Raw genomic sequence first — 6,191 nt, forward strand, 5'->3', positions numbered from 1 at the left:
TTAAGAATCAAGAGGCAGATGTTAGAAGAAGAAATAGAGAAAAGTTTACAAGTTTAATAGAGGAACACTACCACCTCCTGTGTCTTTAAAATCAAGTTCACCTGGATTCTTAGATTTTGGTTTAGATTTTTCACTTACTGCACCCAAGGGCCTTGGCTTTTTAAAAATATATTTATACAGAATCCAAGGATTTGGGCATAACAAACAATTAAAATATATTTAAAAATAAAACTGCCACATGGTCGTGTGAATTTTGGCTTCACAAAGATGAAAAGGAAATAGTGCCACAATTCAAAGGGTTTTTTGTCCATTATTAAAAAAAATAATTCTAGCACTAATTTTTACTTGGCTTCTGAATTTTCTTTTCCCTTCTTTCTACACCAATCTCCATTCCCTTCCCCTTGCTAGTTACTTACTCTTGACGATAAATGGAAGGGAATGAGCGTTACCAATTATGTGGGTATTCTGCAAAGAATTTACGTGTCCGACCATATCCTCAGCCTGAGATAAGTCTTAAATTTTTGGTATAAAAAGATTTAAGGACCCAGAGCTGTGAATACAATGACTGTGTTCAAAGATGACAGAATAGGGATGCCTGGGTGGCTCAGTCAGCTGGGTGCCTGACTTCGGCTCAGGTCATGATCTCATGGTTCATGGGTTCAAGCCCACATGTGGCTCTGTACTGCCAGCGTGCAACCTGTTTCGGATTCTCTGTCTACCTCTCTTTCTGCCCCTCCCCTGCTTGTGCTCTGCCTCTCAAAAGTAAATCAACATCAGAAACTTGTTTTGAAAATATGACAGAATAAAACTCATAATAATGTATTAGTTCTATTCATAACCATTAAAAAGTATGTATTGTGGGGGTGCCTGTGTGGCTCAGTTAGTTAAGCAACCAATTCTTGATTTTGGCTCAGGTCATGATTTCAGGGTTCCTGAGATTGAGCCCTGCATCGAGCTCCAGGCTGACAGCATGGAGCCTGCTTGGATTCTCTCTCTCCCACTCTCTGTGCCCTTCCCCCACTCCTGTGCGTGTTCTCTCTCAAATAAACAAATATTAAAAACTATCTATGTATTTTGAAGTAATTACAGCTGCACAGGAATTTGCAAAGCAATACACAAGGACACTTTTCCTTTAGCTTCTTCCCCAGTGCCAAAATCCCACCGAACCATGGTACAACATCAAAACCAAGAAACCGACATTGACACAGTCCAAAAAGCAGGTTCAGATGTCACCAATTATACATGCACCCATTTGTGTTTTTGCGTATAAAATCCTCCACAATTTTATCACATGTGTAGTTTTGTATAATCACCACCACAATCAAGACACCCCACTCTGTCACCAACACAAGTTTATTCTTTATAGGCACACATTCCCTTTCCCCATCCACTAATCATCCACTAATTTGTTCTCCATATTTATAACTGTTATTTCACAAATGTTATATTCATGTAATTGTGCAGTTATGTATCATTTTGATATTTCCACTCAGCATCATTTCCTTGAGATCCATCCAAGTTTTTGAGTGTATAAATGATTCTTTTTTAAAATTATTGCTGCATAGTATTCCATGGTATGAATGTACCACAGTGTGTTTAACCATTCACACTATAAACGACATCTGGATAGTGTGCAGTTTGGCGTTATTATGAATAAAGCTGCTAGGAACATTCATACAAATTCTTATGTGTAAATATCTTCATTTCTCCAGGGATAATGCACAACAGTGCCACTGCTGAGTCATATGGTAAGTTTATTTTTAGTTTCAAAAACAACTGCCCATTTTCCAGAGTGGCTATACCATTTTACATTCAAACCGGCAATGTATGAGTGATCCAGTACTCCGCATTTTTTTTTAATGTTTATTTTTGAGAGACAGAGAGACAGAGAGAGAGCACGTGCACAAGCAGGGGAGGGGCAGAGAGAAAGGGAGACACAGATCCCAAACAGCCTCCACTCTGTCAGCACAGAGCCCAGGGCAGGGCTGGAACCCACGAACTGAGATCATGACCTGAGCCAAATCAACAGTCAGATGCTTAACTGACTGAGCCACACAGGTGCCCCCAGTTTCTGCACATTCTTGCCTATACTTGTTGCCACTATTTTTTATTTTAGCTATTCTGATAGATGTGCAGTGAAACCTCCCTGTGGTTTTAATTTTCATTTCCCTACTAGCTAATGATGTTGAACATCTTTCCATGGGTTCATTTGCCTTCTGCCTATCAGTGAAATGTCTGTGCTTGATTTTTTGCCCATTTTTTAATTGGATCAATTGTTGTTTTTTCTAATGTTGAGTTTTGAGAGTTCTTTACACATTTTAGATACAAGATCTGTGTCAAACACATGATTTGCAAATATTTTCTCTCAGTCTGTAGGTTTTTAAAAATACCCTCAACAGAGTTTTTCAAAGAGCAAATTTTTAAAATTTAGATGAGGTCCAATTTAGCACTTTTTCCTCTTATGAATAGTGTTTTGGGTGTTAAATCTAAGAACATTTTTCCTGCCTAGCCCTAGGTCCCCCACATTTTCTCAATGTACCTAAGTTTCACTTACAATTCCATGATCCATTTTGAGTTAATTTTTATGTAAGAGAGAAGATCTAGGTGGAGATCCATTTATTTTATTTTATTTTTTTTGACAATGGATGTCCAGTGGCTCCAACACTATGTATTGACTTAACCTCCTTTGTCAAAATTAAGTGGCCATCTTTGTTTGGTTATATTTCTGTATTCTCTCTTCTGTTTCACTGATCTATAGGTCTACCCTTCTTCCTACCCCTCCTCCAGTATATCACTGGCGTGATTACTAAAGCTATATTAGAAGCTTTAACATTAGGAGAAGTGATTATTCCTTCTACTTTTTCAATGTTATTTTGGCTATTTAATGGACTCTTCCTTTCCATATAAGTTTTAGAAAATTTATCTGTCTACCAAAAATAAAAAATGAAAAACAAAAAACACTTTCTGAAACTTTGATAGAAATCGTATCAAGCCTATAGATAAATTTTGGAAGAAATGATATTTTTACTATATTCAGTCTTCTAATCCAAAATATGCTGTATCTCTCAAATACTTAAGGTTCTTTTTGATTGATTTCATCACCTTATAAATTTCATTATATAAATTCTGTATATGATTTGTTACATTTATACCTATATACTTCATTCTCTGTGGAGAAATTCTTGGGTGGTATTTTTAAACTTTGGTTTTCACTTGTTTATCAGTAGTATATATATGCATACATACAGTGACTTTATGTGTTGCTCTTGTGTCCTGTGTTTTATGACAACTGCCTTAGGTCTTGTTAGATAGGGTCACCATTTGATTCAAATTAATATTAGCATCTATGTATTACATTTCTCATTCATGTTTTTCTTATTATTGTTTTTCTCATGGTTTTCCTGGTCTTTGGTAGAATACATCATTTTCTGTTTTATGCTGGGTATTTTGATTATTAGGAGACTCTTAATTGTACTTAAATCTTCTTTTTTAGCTGATATTTGCCCTTTTAGATTTAGTAGGTGAACTCTGGTTCACTTTGGTGGGGCTTAGTTTCACTGACAGGTTTTCAGAGCCCTTGCAATGCTGTTCTGGTCTCCTTCATTCTTCTGTTGCCGTTGGAGCTCCGGATCAATCCTTGCTGGTGTCATCTGTGGAGACAGAGTACCTCCCTTGACTGCCCGGTTTCGTGGATACCTTTTGTTGGGGGTGGGAGAGCCCAATTTGTTGGGGCTGAATTGCCTTATTCCACTGGGTGGAGGGCAGGTAAATACAGGTCTATGGGATGCTGCCCCGATGGGCAGTCAGTCTGCCTGCTGGTGCCCTAGCTGTGAAATGAGGGCTGAGTTGGCCCACTGTGTTGCTAAGTTCAGTGGATCAAACTACTGCTAGGACCAGGGTGTGAGGGGAGACTGATAGGGCAATTCACAACCTTTGTAAGCATAAAAAAGACACAAGAAAGGCAGAGACCTTTAGTTTTTAAAATGTGGTCCCTGAACCAGCACCAACAGCATCAAGGAGACACTGGTAGGAAATGCAAATGAAAACTCTGATTCAGAGTAGGTCAGAAACTTTGGGGTGAAGCCCAGAAAAAGGTGTTTTAAACAGTTGCTTCAGGTAACTGAAAGTTTGAGAACTGTGGCATAGACAATGGCTATAATTAAAGTGAATATGGCCTCCTAGGGCCCTCTTCTGCTCCTTACAGAGATGTCCCCAGAACGGTCTTAAATGGGAAAAAGAATCTTCCAAGTACTATTTATGAAAATGTTTCATAAATATTTCTTCCACAAATACTCTTCTCTACCCAAGCTAGAAGAACCACATTAGCAATTTGAAAAAAACACATAAAATAATAATATCAAATAATTATTTGAAACTGCCACATAAGACAATAATTATCCCATTCAAAAAGCCACATAAAAAAATTATGGGCTATTTTTTTATTCTTCACCTATGTTTCTTCATCCTAAATAATCTTGAAAAAGCTGTTGTCTTTTAAGACTTTTGAAAAACAAACAAAATGAACAAGCAAGACTTTTGAGAGGCAATAGTATAGATTGGTTAAGAATATACACTCCAGAGCCAAACTGCCTGGGTTCAAACCCGGCCTCCATCACCTATCAATTATGAAACTGTTCACTTTATGTAAGAATTAAATGAGAAAGTAGACGTACAAGCATAGAACTATGCTCTATAAATGATGGCTATTAAGGCACTAATATCCAGTAGATACCAGCCATGTGGAAAATGCTTTAAATTGGTTTTCTAGTAATTGAGACAGGTATATGTGATTTTAGCCACACTCCTATTGCGTATTTTATCTTCTCTGCAGGTAAAAGAATGTTAGTTTGGAGTTTCTCTAACATCAACTGCCTAAGTGTCATGCTCTAACAAGCAACAACTTCTCTTCCTCTCTGCCATCTGCTTGGCAGCTGCAAAGCAGCAACCATGCATGAATGCATCTCCATCCATGTTGGCCAGGCTGACGTCCAGATTGATAGGGACTGCTGGGAGGTCTATTGCCTGGAACACGGCATCCAGCCCAGTGATCAGATGCCAAGTAACAAGACCACTGGAAGAGGAGATGACTCCTTCAACATCAAGAGCTCTTCAGTGAGACAGGTGCTGGCAAGCACGTGCCCAGGGCAGTGTTAGTAGACCTGGAATCCACAGTCATTGATGAAGTTTGCACTGGCACCAATAGCCAGCTCTTCCACCCTGAGCAGCTCATCACAGGCAAGGAGATGCCACCAATAACTATGCCCAAGGGTACCACAACACTGACAAGGAAATTACTGACCTTGTCTTGGACCGATTTCAGAAACTGGCCAACCAGTACACAGATCTACAAGGGCTTCTTGGTTTTTCCCAGCTTTGGAGGGGGAACTAGTTCCTCTGCTGATGAATCATCTCTGTGGATTATGGCAAGAAGTCCAAGCTAGAGTTCTCCAACTTTCCGGCCCCACAGGTTTCCACAGTTGCAGCTGAGCCCTACAATTCCATCCTCACTATCCACAACAACCTGGAGCACTCTGATTGTACCTTCAGGGTAGACAGTGAGGCCATCTATGTCATCTGTTGTAGGAGCCTTGATATTGAACACCCAACCTACAGTAGCCTATATAGGTTGATAGATTAAATTGTGTCCTCCATCACTGCTTCCCTCAGATTTGATGGAACCCTGAATGTCGGTCTGACAGAATTCCAGACACATCTGGTGCCCTATCCCCACATCTACTTCTCTCTGGCCACATATGCTCCTGTCATCTCTGCTGAGAAAGCCCACCACAAACAGCTTTCTATAGCAGAGATCACCAATGAATCCTTTGAGCCAGCCAACCAGATGGTGAAATGTGACCTTCGCCATGGTAAACACATGGCTTATTGCCTGTTGTACCATGGCAACATGGTTCCCCAAAGATGCTAATGCTGCCATTGCCACCATCAAGACCAAGTGTACCACCCAGTTTGTGGACTGATGCCCCATTGGCCCCAATGTTGGCATTAATTACCAGTTTCCCACTGTGGTACCTGGTAGAGACCTGGCCAAAGTACAGCAGGATGTGTGCATGCTGAGCAGCATTGCTGAGGCCTGGGTCTGCCTGAACCACACATATGACCTGATGTATGACAAGTGTGCCTTTGTTCACTGGTATGTGGATGAGGGTATGAAGGAAGGAGAGTTTCCTAAG

The 6,191-nt window shown here is 39.8% G+C and overlaps 1 pseudogene; it reads left to right on the top strand.

Moving 5' to 3' along the window:
* The first annotated feature begins 4,947 nt into the window (after nt 1-4,947).
* LOC115524046 lies at nt 4,948-5,978 on the top strand (annotated as a pseudogene).
* The last annotated feature ends 213 nt before the right edge of the window (nt 5,979-6,191 follow it).

This window comes from Lynx canadensis, chromosome C2 (assembly GCF_007474595.2).
Source record: "Lynx canadensis isolate LIC74 chromosome C2, mLynCan4.pri.v2, whole genome shotgun sequence".
Classification (NCBI taxonomy): domain Eukaryota; kingdom Metazoa; phylum Chordata; class Mammalia; order Carnivora; family Felidae; genus Lynx; species Lynx canadensis.